General features: G+C 43.4%; 1 protein-coding gene across 1 annotated transcript in view; it reads right to left on the bottom strand.

Moving 5' to 3' along the window:
• ELMO1 (engulfment and cell motility 1) overlaps nt 1-12,133 on the bottom strand; it is a 683,834-nt gene extending 671,701 nt beyond the window's left edge. The window contains exon 1 of the mRNA XM_030204026.1: nt 12,045-12,133. The gene's annotated coding sequence lies outside the window, so the exon portion shown is untranslated. The remainder of the gene's footprint in view (nt 1-12,044) is intronic.
• Nucleotides 12,134-13,351: the final 1,218 nt, after the last annotated feature.

Here is a 13,351-nt window from a genome sequence, read left to right as displayed (position 1 = left end):
GGGTATGGGTGGCTGGAGGGAGGGGAGAGAAGGGTTACTGGACATGGGTGGATGGAGGGGAGGGAAGGGAGAGAAGAAATGCTGGACATGGATGGAGGGGAGGGAAGAGTGAGGAAGGAGATGAGATGAGGGAAAAGGAAGAGAGGAGAAAAACTGCACATGGATGAAGAAAGTAGGCAGAAGCTGGATCCACTTGACAATCAAGTCTGCGGAGGACCCAGCTTTTACTTACGAATGTAGGGCAAGAAACGAAGAAGAAAGGCGGAAAGTAAAGAAATAAATGGAAAGGAAGCCCTGGAAACGGAGTTAAGAGGACAGACAGCAGCAGAATCAGATACTGGGCCAGCATGATCAGAAAAACAAAGTCACCAGACAACAAAGGTAGAAAAAAAATCATTTTATTTTCATTATAGTGTTTGGAATATGTCCACTTTGAGAATCAGGTGCTCAACGTTAAAAGTTTATATTTACTTATTCATGGCATTTTATCCCACATTAAAGATGAATTAGATTGGAACCTGGGATGATTTAATTTAATTTTTCCTGGATTAATGCATTGCCCCCCCCCCCCCAGGCTCTCTCCCTGGCTATAGCCAGCTCTGCAATTTGGGGGGGGGGGGGCGCAGAGGTGGACCAGGGAGAGAGCCTGTTGTTAAACATTTACCAGCACACCACTGGCTAAGTGCTATTTTTTTTTAGCACCCATTTTTTAGGTGCCACTTACAGAATCTAGTCCTAAATGTATGAACAGAATAAATGAGGATAGCACTTTCACATGGCCCAGTCCTTAAACATTCCGCTCCAGATCTGGGCAAGAGTGAAGTAGGTACTAGACCAGAGTCTTAGCAATTATTACCGTTAAAAAGCTGGAGTTTCTTCTAAACTGCTAGAAAGTACAAAACTGGGGGAGCTCTGGACTTGCCTTGAGAACATGACTTTAAATTGCTTATCAAGGTGTTCAAAAGCCATTTACCCACTGCTCCTGAATATGTCTCCAAGTTGCTTGTTTCCACACTCACTTTCATGCTCCCTCCTTTCCTCACCAAAAAGGACTACTCTACCTTCCCCTTTCATCTGTCTTTCAGTTAGATACCAACTCATACTGCTTTCAGTTATGCAGGTCCACATCTCTAGAACTCACTTCCACTTGAAATTAGGCTTACCAACTTTCTCTAAATTAAAAAAAAAAAACTGACTATTCATTGAAACTTGTCCTCCCTTTAAAATGTTCTTTTTTTTTTTTTTTTTTTACATCTTGTTGTAAACCGCACATTTTACTGCATTGCCCCCCCCCCCCTTGACTGAATCCTATAGGCTAATTGAGTTTTTGTATTTTGTTTTAGCTTTGTTAAATTGGATTATTAGCTTTAAATAAGCATCTCAGCATGAAAGGAACAAAAAAAGCTGCAATGAGCGTATGCTTGAAAATGGGTTCTGTGGCTTAATGTTTGTTCAACTACAGTTTGTTGGCTGAACCGTAAACCTTATGCCACTTTTGTCTTCAGGATTTTGGTTGGGAAAGTGCTTTGTGTTTTTTCTCTTGATTAGTTCTATTTTAATTCATCTCTGTTAATTAGCTGACACCACTCCCAAAAATTGAGTGTTGAACTTTCCGTTTCTTGGGGGTGGGGGAAGGAAACAGAAAGATATATTAGTACATATAAGTAATTGGTTGATACCACAATATATTGAAATATGTTTTAAAATTTGAAGTGCTTGTCCCTATGCCAGAAAAATGCAGGTTGCTTTACAATTATGTTCAGTAAAAGATTGGGGGGAGGCGGGCAGCTTGATAGAGGTGACAAGACAGTAGAACATTACAGTTCCAAGTACAGCACAGACTTGATTTTCCAATGTAAATGGGACCGAGCTGTTGTTGGATAAGTGAAAAATCAGATAATATGGAAACAATGGTAACCCCTTATAAAATGCACAGAAAACATACTTTATGCACTTTATGATTAGCAGTATATTAAGCCTCTGAAATAAATAACTAAATATTGGTGTGACCTCTCCCTATAAAGCCCTATGAGCCTCGCTGGAGTTTTGGGAGCTCTAGACTTGCCTTGAGCATGACCGCAGTGCTCACAGGAGTGGCCACTGGAATATCTGGCTGGTTGCTGCAACAGGGGCTTCAGAACAGCAGACAAGGCACATTGTCAAAGGACATCTAGGCACCATCTTTCCCTATATACCCCTCTGAGCCTTGTAGCACACGACCACATAGTGTAGCCGAAGGGACATGCCCAAAGAGGAATGCCACATTCTTTTTGAGCCTCTTAGAAGCACCAAAAGAGCACTGAAGAAATTCTAGCATACTGAGAGATATTTCTGTTCGACCCGATTACATTATTTCTAAGGAATAAGGAAGGGAAAAAATCAACTGGCTCCTTCAAATTTACATATACCCCTAAAGCCCCATGGATAAGCGCATTGTTATCCCTTCAGGTATTGCCTCTTATGTAGCCGACCCTCCATCCAATGGCACTTAGTTAAGCTCTACTAAATAAAATACCTCCCTCCCCACAACCATCCATCCTAAATGTTCTACAATCAACCTTCCAATCTGGAGGAAGCGGAACCAGTTTATCTGGAAATAGTTTATTCTTTCCAAAAATACTAGGACTAGGGGGAATGCGATGCAGCTACAAAGTAGTAAATTTAATATGTATTGGAGAAATTTTTTCTTCACTCAACGTGTAATTAAACTCTGGAATTTGTTGCCAGAAAACGTGGTAAAGGTGCTTAGTTTAGCAGGGTTTAAAAAGGGTCTGGACGGCTTCCTAAAGGAAAAGTACATAGACCATTATTAAATTGACTTGGGAAAATCCACTGCTTATTTCTGGGATAAGCATCATAAAATGTATTGAGCTTTTCTGGGATCTTGCCAGGTATGTGTGACCTGGATAAGGCCACTGTTGGAAACAGGATACTGGGCTTGATAGACCTTTGGTCTGTCCCAGTGTTGCAATACTTATGTACATAAGTAGTCATTCTCCAGGAATTCCTAAGGAGGCGATATTTCCCTCTTTAAAGGTCCTATTTCTTCAGGTACTGCTGAAATTTCTTTAAAGGACAATTCGACTTTTGTAGATGTGAGAAATTCTTCTATATGGGGTAACAACTTCCGCTTTATGTACTTTAACATCTGAGACAGTTTTCAAGTTCAAATCTCTTGATTCAGTTATTTCCTCAATGGAATCTCAGGTGCATCTTCTGAAGACAAAAATTACCACTTTGAGGAATACATTTGTTTCTGCCATAAAAAATGGTTTTCCATCATAAGATTGATTTGTTAGAAAATTCTTTTAGAGGAAAAATATATTTTTATTTTTCCCATTACTATTTGTTTCCTGAAATACTCTCTTGAGGAAACACATTAAGGAGATTTTTTTATTTAGTTAATAGTGAACAATCATCTTTCGTAAAATGTTTCTATGCTCCTTCAAGGAAAGTTCAATCAAGCTCTCAGGAACTGGCCCTATCTGTTAGTGCAGACTTAACAGCATTTTTTGGAGGGGGGGGGGGGGGGTTCATTGGACAATATTCCTTCAAGATCATATTGTTTCTTTGAATTGAAAATATGTGATAGTTTTCTTTGTAACTGATTTATATTTACTATTGATTTTATTTGGATGCATGTGTAAAAATTCAAAAACCTGTAGAAAACAGATAAATCAAAAACATCAGTCACAGTCAAAAACAGGCCAGAATCCAAGGCCAATGAGTCATTTCAAGAAAGGTCAAAGTGAGGAAAGGCAGAAATCACACAGAAGCAAGCAGGAGTCAACAGCCAGAAATATAATGGGAAAAGCTGCAGCAAGCATAGTGAAGTCGTCTCATAGGCAAACCATCAGGGCAGGTTCAGTCAATCTGTTTCACAACAAGTTTCAAAGAAAAGAAGCATCTTCCCCAATCCCCAGTCAAGATGGCAGCACTGGTGGGATCAAACAAAAGAGGGCTTTTCAGAAACCTGCAAAATGTGAACATAACTGCAGACCCTGAGAATCAACTGATTCTTTTAATAGCCGATGACTGTACCATTTGTTTGCAGATTGGGCAACTCCAAGTAATTCTGCTCCTTGTGAACCCATTTCCCTTCCTTCTCTAGTGGTCAAGTTACCATCGCACGTAAGCATGTTCCCTGTTGAGCGGTAACCAAGCATAGCTAATGCAATAGTTATGTTGATACAGCCCCAGCCAGGGTCTTGAGTTTTGTTTATCATGCTTAAGCAGTGCCTAAGCTACTAGGGCAAGCCAAATCAGGGATCTCTCCTATTTTAAAGATCTTAATTTAGGGCTTCTACCCTTAGGCACGACTAGACTAACCAATAGGCAGAACTAGGCAATTACCTAGGACAGCATCTTGGTGGTGGTGGGGGCCGCAAACGAAATCAAAGCAAAATAGGTCCCGACAAACATACAAACTGTTAAAAAAAAAAAAAAAAAAACACAGGCAGTACTTTTACCAGCAGGGGGATGTGCAGTTTTCAGATAACACCACTTTCCTGGCTTGACTTGTATCCTCCACTTACTTTTTTGAGGGGGCTTTTGGCTTTTTTTTATACTGACAGCTGACACAAACATACATATTTGATTCAGCTGGAAAAAGGCACCCAGCAATGTACCATTGGTGCAAAAACAACAATAAAAAAAAAATGACTTTTTAATTTATTTTTTAGTCTTTAACCTATAATTAGCTGGAAAATAATCCCCTAAATTTTACAATTTATAAACACTAAGGACAGGGCTGCTACAAGGGTATTAAATGCCCTGGGAAAGCCATTAGCCTTGTGCCTGCTCCAGTTAACTTTTAGGTCCCTTGATCCCCTAACAATCATAATCATCCCAACACCACCTCTCTCAGAAGAGTCTGGATAAATAGGATATATTCCCTAGAATTCTTTCATTTTCCTTTGTTTATACAGTGAATTTTTTTTTTTTTGCATAAGGGTGCTTTATCATTATTAATTAATCTAATGCAGAACTTGTTTACCACACAAATCCCAACTGGTGGTTCTAGGTGGCTTACGACATAAAAAAAGACCCCAAGAAAACAACATTATGAGGAGTTACATCTATCACAGTACATTAGCTAAAGAAGAATATAATTGCTTCAAATTAATAAAACTCTCAGGCCTTATCAAAAAATCTTCAATTTCCTTCACAAATGAAGAAAATTAGATTCAGTTCAGATACATTGTGGTAAATCATTCCATATAGAGATTGCAGGGAAAGAAAACATTAGATCTAATTGACGTTTCTATCATAAACCTTTAACGATAGAGTACCTTAGTAAAAATGTATTAAATACCCAAGATGAAGGCAAAAAAAATGATTGAGACTAATGTTGGATTAAGAAATCCGGTGAATTAGTATATAATATTTTCCAAAATTGTATGTACTGTTTTTCCTAACACTCCAGATTTTAAAAAGGCATGCCAATGAAGCCTGAAAAATCAATCAAGCTGCTGTATTTTCTATTAACTGGACTTCAAGAGCACAGAATTTAATCCCATATACAACGAACTGCAATAATACAAATGGGACAAAACCAACATCTGGACCCATACAGCAAAATAATGCTCATGGAAGTATGATCGTAGACACAATTGTCTTAATTGAAAAATAGTTTTCTTCTGTAAGTTTGCAACTTGTGGTTGAAAAGTGAGAAAGGAATCCAAGCCAACACCAAGAACCTTTGAGCTGTCATTAACATGCAGTATTTTACCTTAGGATAGTGCAGTTTTAGAAGGGATTAAAATGGAAGGACTCCAAAACCAAAGAACTTTGGTCTTACTAGTATTTAATTTGAGTAAATTAGTATTTGCCTGACTCTGAATTTTATCCATACAACAAGAAACTTTATGAAAAGTATCCTCCAACGTAGCACATACTTGAACCAGCATTAATATGTCATCCACGTAAGAAAATTGTCTTTCAGCAGAATCATTCCTAGAGAACAAACTAAAACAATATAAGCAATAAGGAAGAGCCTTGAGAAATGCCACAGGATGGACAGCAGCTTTGAGAAAATGTACCATCTTTCAAAATAGCAGCAGTTAGGCAAAACATCTTTAAACCAAAGCAGAACCCAGCAACCCAATTTCACTCAATCTCTGCAATAAAAGATCATGATCAAACACAGTAGATATGTCATACAGTAATAATTGTTTACCCTGAGTTAAAAAGATTTCCTTATCTCTACAATCATTGTCAATAGAAAGGTTTCGGTGCTATGTCTAGCTCAAAAACAAATTGTGAATTATGTAAACATGAGAATCTATCTATCTATATATTCAGATGATTTGCCTACTTATGTTTCCAAAAGTTTAGTGAGTAATAGTACACATGCAACTGGTCTGAAATTAGAAGACAAATCTGAAACCTGGGACTTAGTTAAAGGAGTAAGTGCCATATTACCCATTTCTAATGGTAGCATTCCTAGCCCCAAGAGTTTATTAACAACCAGAACCAACTATGAAATAATTGAAACTGGAGAATTAGAAAATAAAATTTGAGGGACATTTATCCAATACATAACAAGAAGAAAGTTTCTGTACAAGGGAAGACACATCATTTGGAGTGACAGAGACAAACGTATCACCCAATTGATTTGCTCTAATTCATGAACTGGTTTCAACTGAGAATTAACTAGTTAAGGTGAGTGATGATTGATCTCTTACGATTATCACAAATAGCCTCAATCTTATTTTTAAAAAAAATAGCTAAATCCTGAGCAAATGGTTGAGAGCTTAGAGACAAAATTCCAGGGGTTTGTGAAGCTGTAATGTTTTCTACAAGCTGAAATAGTTTTTTTTTAGTTCTTTATAGGCTATTATCAATTTCATTGGAATAATATGGTTGGTTTGTTTTTTAGATTCTACAGCATTATATTTATAAACTTTAAATGCCTGTTTCCAAGCTAATTTAGTAGAAGGATTTGAACTTTTACACCAACTTCTTTCCAGCTGTCTACAATTTTGTTTCAGATCGCTTGAAGAATCAGTAAACCAAGGTGAAGGCTTATAAGATCACACTTTTCTTTCTTTTAAGGGAGATATAGGATCTAAGGTAGTACCAACAATATGGTCCCAATCTGATTCCATAGTAATTGGGGGGCCCTTTTACCAAGCTGCAGGAAAAAGGGCCCTCTGCTGGCGTCGAGGGTCATTTTTCCCCACACATCAGGCCCTTTATACTGCAGTGGGTAAAAAAGCCCCCAGCACACATGGCCATGCGGTAAGAGAACTCTTCCCGCTTGACAATGTGATGGGGAGCCCTTACTGCCACCCACTGAAGTGGCAATAAGGGCTCCCACACTAACCCTGCGGTAACCAGGCAGCGCAAGTCATTTCCAGGGGGAGGGGGTTCCCCCCCCTGGAAATGGTGCGCGCTCGGGGTGGGACTACCACCATCAGCTACATTGGGCCGACGGCAGTCCCGGAAGAGCGGTAAGCCCACGCTGGGCTTAGTGCCGCTCTGTAAAAGGACTCCTAGATCAGCTGGAGTCATAGTAACGTAATTAGAGACTCTAACCCAAAAAGAATCACCATCTATCTTTCCCCTAGAAGTGATCCTATATCTGGTTTGGGTTAAATCCTAAGATCAGAAGACCTGATCATATTTTAATGCTTATCGAACAGCAATATTCATGAAGGTCTGAAGGATTTTTTTTTTTTTTTTTTTTTAGTTCTTTCAGGTCCCATTAGTGCACCCTTCTCTTGGGTTGTAAGGATAATGTGGAAATGACCATCCTTATCTAAGCTACAGTTCAAAAAACTGACAGGAGGAACTAAATAATTTTTGTTCAGTCACAAAGTAACAGTGGAAGAACACATTTCAAAATTAGGGGCACTTTTACTAAGCTATGTAAGGTGCTAACGTGTGCCTAATGCAGCTTAAACTGGTGTGCCATGGGACACACTAAAGCATCCTGTGGTGTCAAATGTGCACATATTAACCAATGCTAAAAAATATTTTTAATTTTGATGGGGCACGTCTGTGCTCATCAGTGCAGCTACATTACCACGCACTAACTAGTTAGTGTAGGAATAGCATGCGAGTCTGTACTGCCTACAAAATAGATGGCGGTATTTATTTATTTTTTAATGGCTATGCAGAAATAACATTAGTGCATGGCCATATCACAAAACAAAAAAAAACAAAAAAACAGAAAATGGCCATTTTTACAGCTGCAGTAAAAATGGCCTTGGTGCACAGGAAAAACCTGCACAAGGGCATGCTAGTGCCACTTTTTATCACAGCTTAGTAAAAACATCCCCTAATGAGCCCCAGGAGCTAACAAACCACAATTACCCACACTTTATTTTCTTGGATTTATTTACCACCTTTTTGAAGGAATTCACTCAAGACGGTGTACAATAAAAATACATCAAACATGAGCAATAGACAATTACAACAGTAAAAACGCTGAAATAACAATACAAAACATGGCATAATATACTACTTACAATGCCACATGTAGAGCCTGATTTTGTAACAGCTTCCCTATACGAAGTCAGAATTTTATTTATTTTTTTTATAAAGGCAAAAGGTTCCCAGAATCAGCCCCGACAGTGCACAAATGCCAACACTCATACTTACACCTGCTCCAAAGGTTAGTACACATGGAGCAGCGGAGCAGTAGTTTATAACTATAAACTATAGTTATAAACTACTTGAGGGAATGGAGGGTTAAGTGACTTAACAAGAATCACAAAGAGCAGCGTGGGATTTGAATCTTAGCTTCCCTGGGAACCAAAGCGCTGCTCCTTGTGATTCTTGTCAAGTCACTTAACCCTCCATTGCCTCGGGTACAAACTTAGATGGTGAGCCCTCTGGGAACAGGGAAATACCTAGTGCACCTGAATATAAAACTCACTTTGAGCTCCTAATGAAAAAGGTGCGAGTTGAATAGTGTGTGTGTGCTCTAAATGTGTACTCGTGTATTATTATTTTTTTTTTTTACATTTAGATTTGTGCTTACACCTTTTCTAGTAGTAGCTCAAGGTGAGTTACATTCAGGTACTCTGGATATTTCTCTGTCCCAGGAGGGCTCACAATCTACGTTTGTACCTGAGGCTATGGAGGGTTAAGTGACTTGCCCAAGATCACAAGGAGAAGCAGGATTTGAACCGGCCACCTCTGGATTGCAAGACCGGTGCTCTAACCACTAGGCCATGTCAGGGCTCTGGGGGGCCACAGGGGCCTGGGCCCCTGCAAATTGCATCCGGGCCCCTGGTTTGGCTGGTGGGGGTCCCCAACCCCCGCCAGCCGAAGCCTTCTTCAGCGCAGCTGCGTTCACTGCCCTGCTCTTCTTTCTTCTCCTGTGCACGCTGATGCTCCTTCACGGAGCGTCAGCATGCACAGGAGGAGCAAGAAGAAAGAAGAGCAGGGCAGCGAACCCGGCTATGTCAGCGACCGGCACTGAAGAAGGCTTCGGCTGGCGGGGGTTGGGGACCCCCACCAGCAAAGGTATTTGTTTTTGCGGGGGGAGTGACGAGGCAGTGAGGGGAAGCAGCAAGGAGGCATGGCGGTGGGGGGGGGGGGGCGGCGGGGCGGCACTCAAAGTGTACCCCCAACCTCGGGCTATGGCCCCCTCCCACTGAGAGGTCTGGCTACACCCCTGGGCCATGTACATTGCAATTTAATCCTGTTGCTTCTGTCCTATCATTTTCTTGCTAATATTGAACCACCAAGCAATGACATGGTATACTAAAACCCTGATGCTCAGAAGCAAACGCAGGTGCTAGAGGCCATTAGTGCCAGACTAGTGCCTGCATTTGCCAGCACGCAATGATCAAGTGCCTTTGCTGTGGGAAACAAGGAGCTCTGGAACCATCAACGCTAATCTCATGTTAATGTGATGTAAGACGAGGTCATTTCCTATTCCCCCTCCCCCATAATTCAGAGAACAGTGCAGTGCACAAGGGCGCCCATACCATGGTAAACCCTACACCAGCTCGGAGCTGGCATTAGGGTGTCTGAAGATGGGAAGAAGCAGTGGTGCTGAAGTAGTCAAAGAGGTTTGGAGTTCAGCAGACCCACTGTAAACACTGCCGCCACACTGCATGCAAAGACAGCTGAAGTGAGTGAATCTGGGGGCTGCTGTGCTGCATACAGAGACTACGGAGCAGCAGGAGCCAAGGAATAAAGGAAGGACAGACAGACCGGAGAGGGGAAAGGGTGGTAGAGTTCCTGTGCGGACTGAGGGGAGCCCCAGAGAAGAGGCAGAAAGGCACCACAGATTAAGGGTCTGTACGGGGGAAGAAAGACAGGAGGCAAGCCCTTGCCTGCAATCACACAAGTACCTTCACCCATGAGGCAAAAAAAACAGCAACCAGCGAGAGAAAGGTCAGTTTGACTGGACACATGCACAAGAACTGTGCTTGACGCACAACTCTTCAAGCACGTACGCCAGGCACAATCCTTCCCTCTAAACTCCCTAATGCTCAACGCTAACAGCATGCCCGTAATTGCATGTCATTAGCATTGAACATTAGGCAGTTGTATTGCTGTACTGTCCTGGCGCTGTTCTGTACAAGCACCAGAGTTTTGAACATCGGGGCCTAAGAAATCCAAATACACATTCAGAAGCTAGTGCTGTCTAACAGTATCCTCCAAAATGCGGGTCATTATCACCTCTTTGAAATGTAGGACAGAAAATGGCTGAACCACCCAAATCCATCTGCAGCACAGAAGCTTGATAGAAAAACTGGAGTGAGAATACTGAATGATTCCCTCCTGCTTGAAGCAGATGTTGAAAGACTTAAAGGTAGTGCCTGATATCACAACAGAAGGGCAAAAACCTGTGAAAAAGATCCTATCACTAAGTCCACGCTGAAATATTGTTCTGATGTGACACCAAAATCAGGTATATAATAAGTAGACCCATGTGCTTCAAGATAAAATTCTATTGCTATTTTCATTCATTAGGGTGATGTTTCAGTGTAAAACAAGAGGAGCTAAACTACATGAGCCAAGAAGTAGTTAAACTGTGGACAGTGGCAAACCTTGCATCACAATTAAACAACAATGAAATATTAGGTGACAAAAAAAATCTGGACCCAAAACAACTGAAATTGCTGCCCCACCCCCTTTGTTATGCAACAAATACTGGATTTACTTTTCTCGGGCGTCACGCCGTAGTGAACCCCATCAACACACCGATCTCTCTCTTTTAATTTGGGGGTTTCACTCCACCAGCACAGAAGGCTTTACCTGGCTCTCTCCAGTAGCTGCAATGGTACAGACGAATTACATTCAAGGACCAGCAGATCCCTACATCCTCGGTCAAGACATTAAAGAAGAACGTGGCGCCTACACAGCATCTTCCCTTCCTTTAATATCGTTTTGTCACTTACACGTAGCTTTCACCCCCTAGGGAGCAGTTTCCTGGCTGGGGTGATCAGGCCCCATTTGTTTGCAGAGAGGGAGTTTGATGACGGGCAGTGCAACGATCGCGGGCAGCCAGCAACAACCTGTTGAATTCCATTCTTCCTCTCGACAGCGTCTGCCGGGCTCTTTTGCAGATGTAACACGTCGCCCAGCAGCGACTTTTCACGTGGCCCTGCCGCTGACAGATCAGCTCTCCCCCAACTCCATCCATCCTGTGACACACTAACTTCCCCACCGAAACAGAAACAACCAAAAAAAGCCTGTTGCCTTTCCAAACACCCACTTTTTTTGTTGTTTTTGTTTTAACCCAACCTAGCCTTACCTCTCTGCTGAATTTAATAATAACGGGTTTGGGAAGGCAGGGGCAGCAGTAGCGTCTCTTTGCCGGGACGCTCTGAACTTTCCACCCTGGCAACCCCACCCGCCGCTGCGAGGCCTATGGCGGACAGAGAGTAACAGCAGCATCTCCCCTCCGACCGGCCCGGGACCCAGCGCGGCTCTCACCCATCACCCCCCCCCCCCCCCCCCCTAAGCACCGGCGAAGGGGAGAAAGAAACCGAACAGCCCAGCCTGCGGGAACCCTGCCTATACCCAGCACCTTCCTGTACCCAGGGCAAAATGCCAGGAACACAACTGCGACCTACCTGCTGCAAGAGACTGACCGGCGCGAGACCGCTGCTCCCAGAAAAAGCGCCGCCGCTGCTGTTGCTGTTGAGAGAGACAGAGCGAGCGAGAGCTTGGAGAGAGAGAGGCGGGAGAAGGGGGAGGAGCCAGCGAGAACACGCGCACAACCAGGCTCACACCGAGGACACAGGGGCAGCGTCCACTTCAGCCCTTCACACTCTCAGGGACCCACACAGTGGACATAACACCACACACCTTCACATTCATTCCGAGGAGAACACTGAGTGCACCACACGCTTTCGCATTAGAGAGTTGCAGGGCAACAGAAATCTAGCCCAGCCCCACCACAAGAATTTTAATGGTACCTAAAAAACAAAATCCAGTCTGGTCTCTTGTCTGTCTCTGGGGGGTCCGATGTACAAAGCTTACAGTGCGTTTGCTTTAGACCAGGGCCACCGAGAGACAGAGCTGGGCCCCGGGTAAACAGTCTTTAGCCCACTAGTACCACCACTAGTAATTTTATTTATCAAACATGACCCAACCTCATTGTCTGCAGTGCTCCCCCTTGAACCAGTTGTCATTGTCCTGCGCTCCTTCTGTGTGCCGGTTGGGAGCGAGTTAACTCTGAGTCTTCTCTGCCACCGCAAATCCTTCCTGCCCGATGCCGGTGGTCACAGTCATGAGGTGGTGGGACGAGTGAGGCAGGAAGAAGGATCTGCGGTGGCAGAGAAGACAACTCATTAAAGCACTAATCCACAAGCAGGAGACCAAAGACTGCAGCCTTCTGCCTCCTCAGCTGCCTGCGCCAGCGCCACCGCTGGGAAGCCTTGTTGACGCGCCAGCAGCAGCACCAAGCCCCACTTGGGAGCAGATGATCAAAAGCCCTGCACTGTTCCAAACAGCGCTCTAAAAATAGCACTGGAACAGCGCGGGGCTTTACCGCACCGATGATCAGAGATAATGCATGCAAATTTAAGCAGCGCAATTATCGCTGACCATGGGGTAGAAGTGCGGGTGAATTGTGCTGAGCATGCGCTCAACACAATCCTCCCACACTTCTTTGACAAGTCTGGGCTGTCAAAAGCCCAAACCTGTCAAACACAGGGGCTGGAGGTCCATGGGACCACCAGGCCCTGACTACCCCTGCCCCGAGCAAGGCAAAACAGGGACTAGAGATCCGGCGGACCTCCAGTCCCCCCGACGAACCCCCCCCCCCCCCCCCCCCCCCCCCCAGGTTCAGGGAGGGCTGAAGATCCGGTTCTCCAGCCCCCCCCCCAAACCCCCCGAAAATGGTCCCTGCCTGGTGGTCCAGTGGCCGCCGCCCCCC

The sequence above is a fragment of the Microcaecilia unicolor genome, chromosome 1, assembly GCF_901765095.1.
Source record: "Microcaecilia unicolor chromosome 1, aMicUni1.1, whole genome shotgun sequence".
NCBI lineage: Eukaryota > Metazoa > Chordata > Amphibia > Gymnophiona > Siphonopidae > Microcaecilia > Microcaecilia unicolor.
The sequence above is the reverse complement of the archived record's forward strand: the minus strand, read 5'-3'. Positions and strand labels throughout refer to the sequence as shown.